We start from the raw sequence: 6,000 nt of genomic DNA on the forward strand, positions 1-6,000 counted from the left end.
GCAGGGTCAAATCCTCAAGTCAGTCAAAAGAGAACGACGCTGTGGCAGAGCAGTGTACATTGCCATAATATACGTATAATGTTTTAACTGCGGATGGGAAGAAAACCGCCTTGGCTCCAAGTCACATTATGTCCTTTTAACTTTTAATCGGAGTCTTCCTGATGCTGCGTTAGCATTACAAAAGCAGACGCAACAAATTCCATTAGAAACACATCCAAAAAGAATGGCATGCAACAGTAAATCAGAGGCCAACATTCTCCTGAGATAAGAGCCATCATAATAGATCCCTCATTTCCAAAGGCACATTTCTGTTTCCCATTGCAAACACCCACACGGCAAACACGTTCTACACATATGTAATAACATGGGCTGTCAAATTATTTACATTTTTAATCAGATTAATCACGGTTCTCAAATTATTTAATCGTGATTAATCACCATGTCACACTATGTCTGAAATATGCCCATTTTTACTGTATTTTTGTTGAAGGAAAGATACATTATTGGGCAGGATTATGTATATTTGTATGTATTAACAACGCCAAATTAATTTAAAGTTAAGAGATGGTACACATGTCTAAAAATCCATTTACCTAATACTGCTTTATTTCATTCTCGTCTGAATTCAGCTGGGATAGGCTCCAGCATACCCACGCGAGCCTAGTGAGGATAAGCAGCTGAGAAGATTGATGGATGGATGGATGTTTCACTTTGTTTGACCGTCCTTGAACGCACCATAGTGCATTCTCCGATCCTACACAGATAAATGTTTTTTTTATGTTCTACTTTCTACTTATTCTTGTTCCCAAATGCAAATACTGTGTGTAAAGACACAAAAGGTAAGGTTTGATGTTGATTGTCAGGGATCAGACAGAACGAGGACCACACGAGCGTCACAGTTCAAGATGTTTATTGAAGCTCCAGCAGAGATCAGGAACAAGTCTTTATTCGGCAGAGGCACAGGCAGGGGTCAGGCGGAGATCGTGGTCAGGGCAGGTCAGGTCGTTGTGGCAGGTGGTCAGGACAAGGCAAAGGTACCGGCAGGGGTCAGGCGGAGATCGTGGTCAGGGCAGGTCAGGTTCTGGTTCTGGTTCTGGAGTCAGAGTCGAGCTGTGGGCTGAAACAGAGAGCAGAGCTTCGTGCAGGCTTGCAGACGATCCGACAAGAGGCACTGAGTGGGGGAGGCTTATGTAGAGCAGGCAGGGCAGGTAATCATTGGCTGCAGGTGTGCAGAGTGTGTGTTGGAGGGAGCTGGGTGTGGGGTTGGCTGGCCAGGCAAAACAGAGGGAGAGACTCACCAGGAGGAAAATAGCATGGGGAGAATGGATCATGACAGAACCCCCCCCTCAAGGGACGGCTCCTGAAGTCCCCAAAGCTGGTGGTGTGCTAGAATTCCTCTGACAGGTCAGAGTCGGCTGCAGACTATTGGGGTTCAGGTGGTCTTGGCTGGGTGGCCTGGCGAGGTGGGCGGCCCCGTCGAACGGCAGGCTGGTCAGGATGCTGCTGATGGAACTCTCTAATGAGAGTTCGGTCCAGGATCCTGTTCGATGGCACCCAGCTCCTCTCCTCTGGACCGTAGCCCTCCCAATCGACGAGGTAGTGAATGCCCCGACCCCATCGTCTGGAGCGGAGCAAGCGCCGGACGGTGTAGACAGGATCTCCATTGATGAGACGAGGAGGAGGGGGAGCAGGTGTCGGGCGGACCAGTGGACTCTCCTGGAAAGGTTTCACTTTAGAAACATGGAAAGTTGGGTGTACCTTCATGGATCGGGGAAGTTGAAGTCGGACTGCCGACGGACTGATGACCCTTTGGATGGGGAAGGGACCAAGGTAGCGAGGAGCCAGCTTCTTCGACTCCACCCGAAGAGGCAGATCCTTGGCCATCAGCCACACCTTCTGGCCAACCCGGTATGTTGGTGCTGGGGCTCTCCTGCGGTTGGCACTGGTGGTATAGCTGCTGACCGACTTGAGGAGTGTAGCACGGGCTCGGGACCAGGTTCGGCGGCATCTGCGTGCATTGGCCTGGGCAGATGGACAGGTGGCCTCTTCTTCCTGACTGGAAAACACAGGTGGCTGGTAGCCATAGACACACATGAAGGGTGACATGCCAGTAGCAGAAGAGATGAGGGAGTTATGGGCATATTCGATCCATGTCAACTGTTGTGTCCAGGCTTGAGGTTTGCGAGAGGCCATGCACCTCAGTGCTTTTCCTAGCTCCTGATTAGCTCTCTCAGATTGGCCGTTAGATTGGGGGTGGAAACCAGAGGTTAGGCTCACAGTAGCTCCTAGGAGATGGCAGAACTCCTTCCAGAAAGTGGAGGTGAATTGTGGCCCTCGGTCTGAGACAACGTCTCTTGGCAATCCATGAATGCGAAAAACATGGTCAATGACCAACTGTGCAGTCTCTTTGGCAGATGGTAATTTAGGTAGCGGAATGAAATGTGCCATTTTACTGAATCTGTCAACAACTGTAAGGATGACTGTCATACCGTTAGATGCAGGCAGGCCTGTGACAAAATCCAAAGAGACATGGGACCAGGGACGAGTGGGCACAGGCAGAGGCTGGAGTAGTCCGGCAGGAGGCTGGTTGGTGGACTTGTTTTGGTTGCAGGTTGGACACGCTCGCACAAATTCCTTGACATCCCTCTTCATAGAAGGCCACCAGAAGCGCTGAGCGAGGAGATGGTTGGTGCGAGCGGAGCCAGGGTGGCAAGCAAAACGGGAGTCATGACCCCATTGTATGACCTGGGATCGAAGATTCTCCGGGACAAAGAGCAGGCCGTCAGGGCACGCACTAGGACCGGGCTGATCCTGGAGGGCCCGTCGAACCTGTTCCTCCACCTCCCAGGTCAGGACTGCTACCATGCAGGGATCAGGCAGGATTGGGGCAGGCTCTGTGGAATGTGTGTCATCAATCTGGAACTGGCGGGAAAGAGCATCTGGTTTGGTGTTACGTGAACCAGGACGGTATGACAGAGTGAAGTTAAAACGGGTGAAGAATAAAGCCCAGCGGGACTGCCTTGGGTTCAGGCGTTTAGCAGAGCGGATGTACTCCAGATTTTTGTGATCGGTCCATACCAGGAACGGGACTGTGGTTCCCTCCAGCCAGTGGCGCCACTCCTCCAAGGCTAGCTTGACCGCTAGCAGCTCACGGTTGCCAATGTCATAATTGCGTTCTGCAGGGGACAGTCGACGGGAAAAGAACGCACAAGGATGTAATTTATTGTCCTCACCTGCCCGTTGAGAGAGGACAGCCCCGACTCCTACATCAGACGCATCCACCTCCACGACGAATTGTCGGTCAGCATCCGGCATCTGGAGGATGGGAGCTGAGGTGAACCGGTCCTTCAGGGTGGCAAAGGCCTTGTCAGCCTCTGGGGTCCAAGCGAAGGGCTGCTTGGTACTGGTCAGCGCAGTCAAAGGAGCAGCGACTGTGCTGTAGTTCCGGATGAATCTCCGATAGAAGTTGGCGAACCCCAGAAACTGCTGCAACTTCTTTCTGTTCTCCGGAACAGGCCAGTCTGTCACCGCCGAGACCTTCGCTGGGTCCATCTGGATACTGCCATCTGCCACGATGAACCCCAGGAAGGTTGCTGACTTGACGTGAAACTCGCATTTCTCCGCCTTGACATAGAGGGAGTTCTCCAGGAGGCGGCGGAGGACCCGCTGGACATGGCAGATGTGTTCGGACATATCCTTGGAAAAAATCAAAATATCATCCAGGTAAACGAAAACAAACTTATTCAGCATGTCTCGCAACACGTCATTCACCAGGGCCTGGAACACAGCTGGAGCGTTGGTGAGGCCAAATGGCATGACCAGGTACTCATAGTGGCCGGATGGGGTGTTGAAGGCCGTCTTCCATTCATCCCCCTCTCGGACTCGGACAAGGTGGTAGGCGTTCCTGAGATCCAATTTTGTGAAGATGGTGGCTCCCTGGAGTAGCTCAAAAGCAGAGGTCAAAAGAGGCAAAGGGTACCGGTTCTTGACTGTGATGTCATTCAGTCCACGGTAATCGATGCAGGGTCGAAGTGAGCCATCTTTCTTCCCCACGAAGAAGAATCCGGCACCGGCTGGAGAGGAAGAAGGGCGAATGATCCCAGCGGACAAGGAGTTACTAATGTAATCATCCATAGCCTTTCGTTCAGGAGCAGACAAAGAATACAGACGGCCCTTGGGTGGAGTGGTACCTGGGAGGAGGTCAATGGAACAGTCATAGGGACGGTGTGGTGGCAGGGACATGGCTTTGGATTTGTTAAAAACCTCGCGTAGATCGTGATAGCACTCAGGAACGTTAGAAACGTCAATAGCGGAAGCAGGTGGGACTGGGCAGCGGTGCAGAGAGGCAGAGTGTAAACAGGTCTGATAGCATCTCTCACCCCATTCCTTGATGGTTCCAGAGACCCAATCAAGGTGTGGATTGTGCAGGCGGAGCCAAGGGGAGCCTAGAATGAGAGGTTGATTAGGTGAGCGAAGTAGGTGGAAGCTGATTGTCTCACGGTGGTTGCCTGAGATCATCATGGAAATGGGTGAGGTGATACTGGTGATGGTGCCCAGGAGATGGCCATCCAGAGCGCGGACGGGAATGGGTTCGGGTAAGGGGCGACTCTCAACTCCCAACTGGCAAGCTAAATCAGTGTCCATCAGGTTAGCTTCAGCACCAGAGTCTATCAGAGCGGACAGGGTGTTGGTTACATTGGGAGAGTGAAGAGAAACTTTGAAAAGAGGTTTACTGAAGTTGGAGGATTGCAGGTTTGTTGGGCTCAGCCGGACCCCTCCTACTTCCGGTGAGCCCCGTCTTTTACTGGACAAGTGGCGACACGATGCCCTTCTCCTCCGCAGTACAGGCACAGGTTGAAGTCGAAGCGATGTTGGCGCTCTTCGGGAGAGAGCGAGGCACGACCGATCTCCATGGGTTCAACGTGATCAGCAGACGCAGAGGTTGAGTGCGTGGTCAGAGATCGGCGATCACGAAGAGTCTGGCGCCCCCTCTCTTGACGGCGGGTCTGGATCCTGCGGTCAATGCGGACAGCTAGGGCGATTGCTTCATCCAGGGTGGAAGGTCGATCATGGGAAACCAGCTCGTCCTTCAAGTAGTCTGCCAGGCTATGGAGGAAGACATCCACCAAGGCCTCCATATTCCAAGAACTGCGTCTCGCCAGGGTTCGGAAGTCGATTGAGTAGTCTGCCACTGACCTTCGACCTTGACGGATCGTCATCAGAGCCTGTGATGCTTCATCTGTAGACGATCCCAAGTCAAAGACCTTCAGCATCTCCTCAGCGAACAGGTTGAAGGAAGAGCACACAGCTGTCTGGCGTTCAAATTCAGCCGTTCCCCAGAGTCGTGCACGGCCAGTCAGATGGGTGATTGCAAAACCCACCCTCGCTCCCTCCGTAGCGAAGGTTCTAGGTTGCAGAGCAAACTGTAGTCGACAGCTGGTAAGGAATGCCCGAACCTGTGCAGGATCACCATCAAAGCGTTCAGGGTTGCCGACCTTGGGTTCTGGAGCAGTGGTGGTGAAGAATGGATCAACAGAATCAGACATGTTCGGATCAGACTGATGTGGGGTAGGTGCAGCGGGCGGTGGCTGGTTGGAGAGCAGATTAGCGATCTCAGCCAATTGCTGTTGTTGTTGCTGAATCTGCTGCTGTTGTTGCTGGCTGAGCTGAAGCAGAGAGGACATGTCAGCAGCCATGCGGCTCACCTTTCCCTCAGTGGATTCCAGGCGTTGCATAGCGGAGGGTGTTTCGGGTCCTCTGCTGGGAGAACTGCGCGCTGGGTCCATGTTGGTCGGATCGTACTGTCAGGGATCAGACAGAACGAGGACCACACGAGCGTCACAGTTCAAGATGTTTATTGAAGCTCCAGCAGAGATCAGGAACAAGTCTTTATTCGGCAGAGGCACAGGCAGGGGTCAGGCGGAGATCGTGGTCAGGGCAGGTCAGGTCGTTGTGGCAGGTGGTCAGGACAAGGCAAAGGTACCGGCAGGGGTCAGGCGG

Source organism: Doryrhamphus excisus, chromosome 13, assembly GCF_030265055.1.
Source record: "Doryrhamphus excisus isolate RoL2022-K1 chromosome 13, RoL_Dexc_1.0, whole genome shotgun sequence".
Taxonomy (NCBI): domain Eukaryota; kingdom Metazoa; phylum Chordata; class Actinopteri; order Syngnathiformes; family Syngnathidae; genus Doryrhamphus; species Doryrhamphus excisus.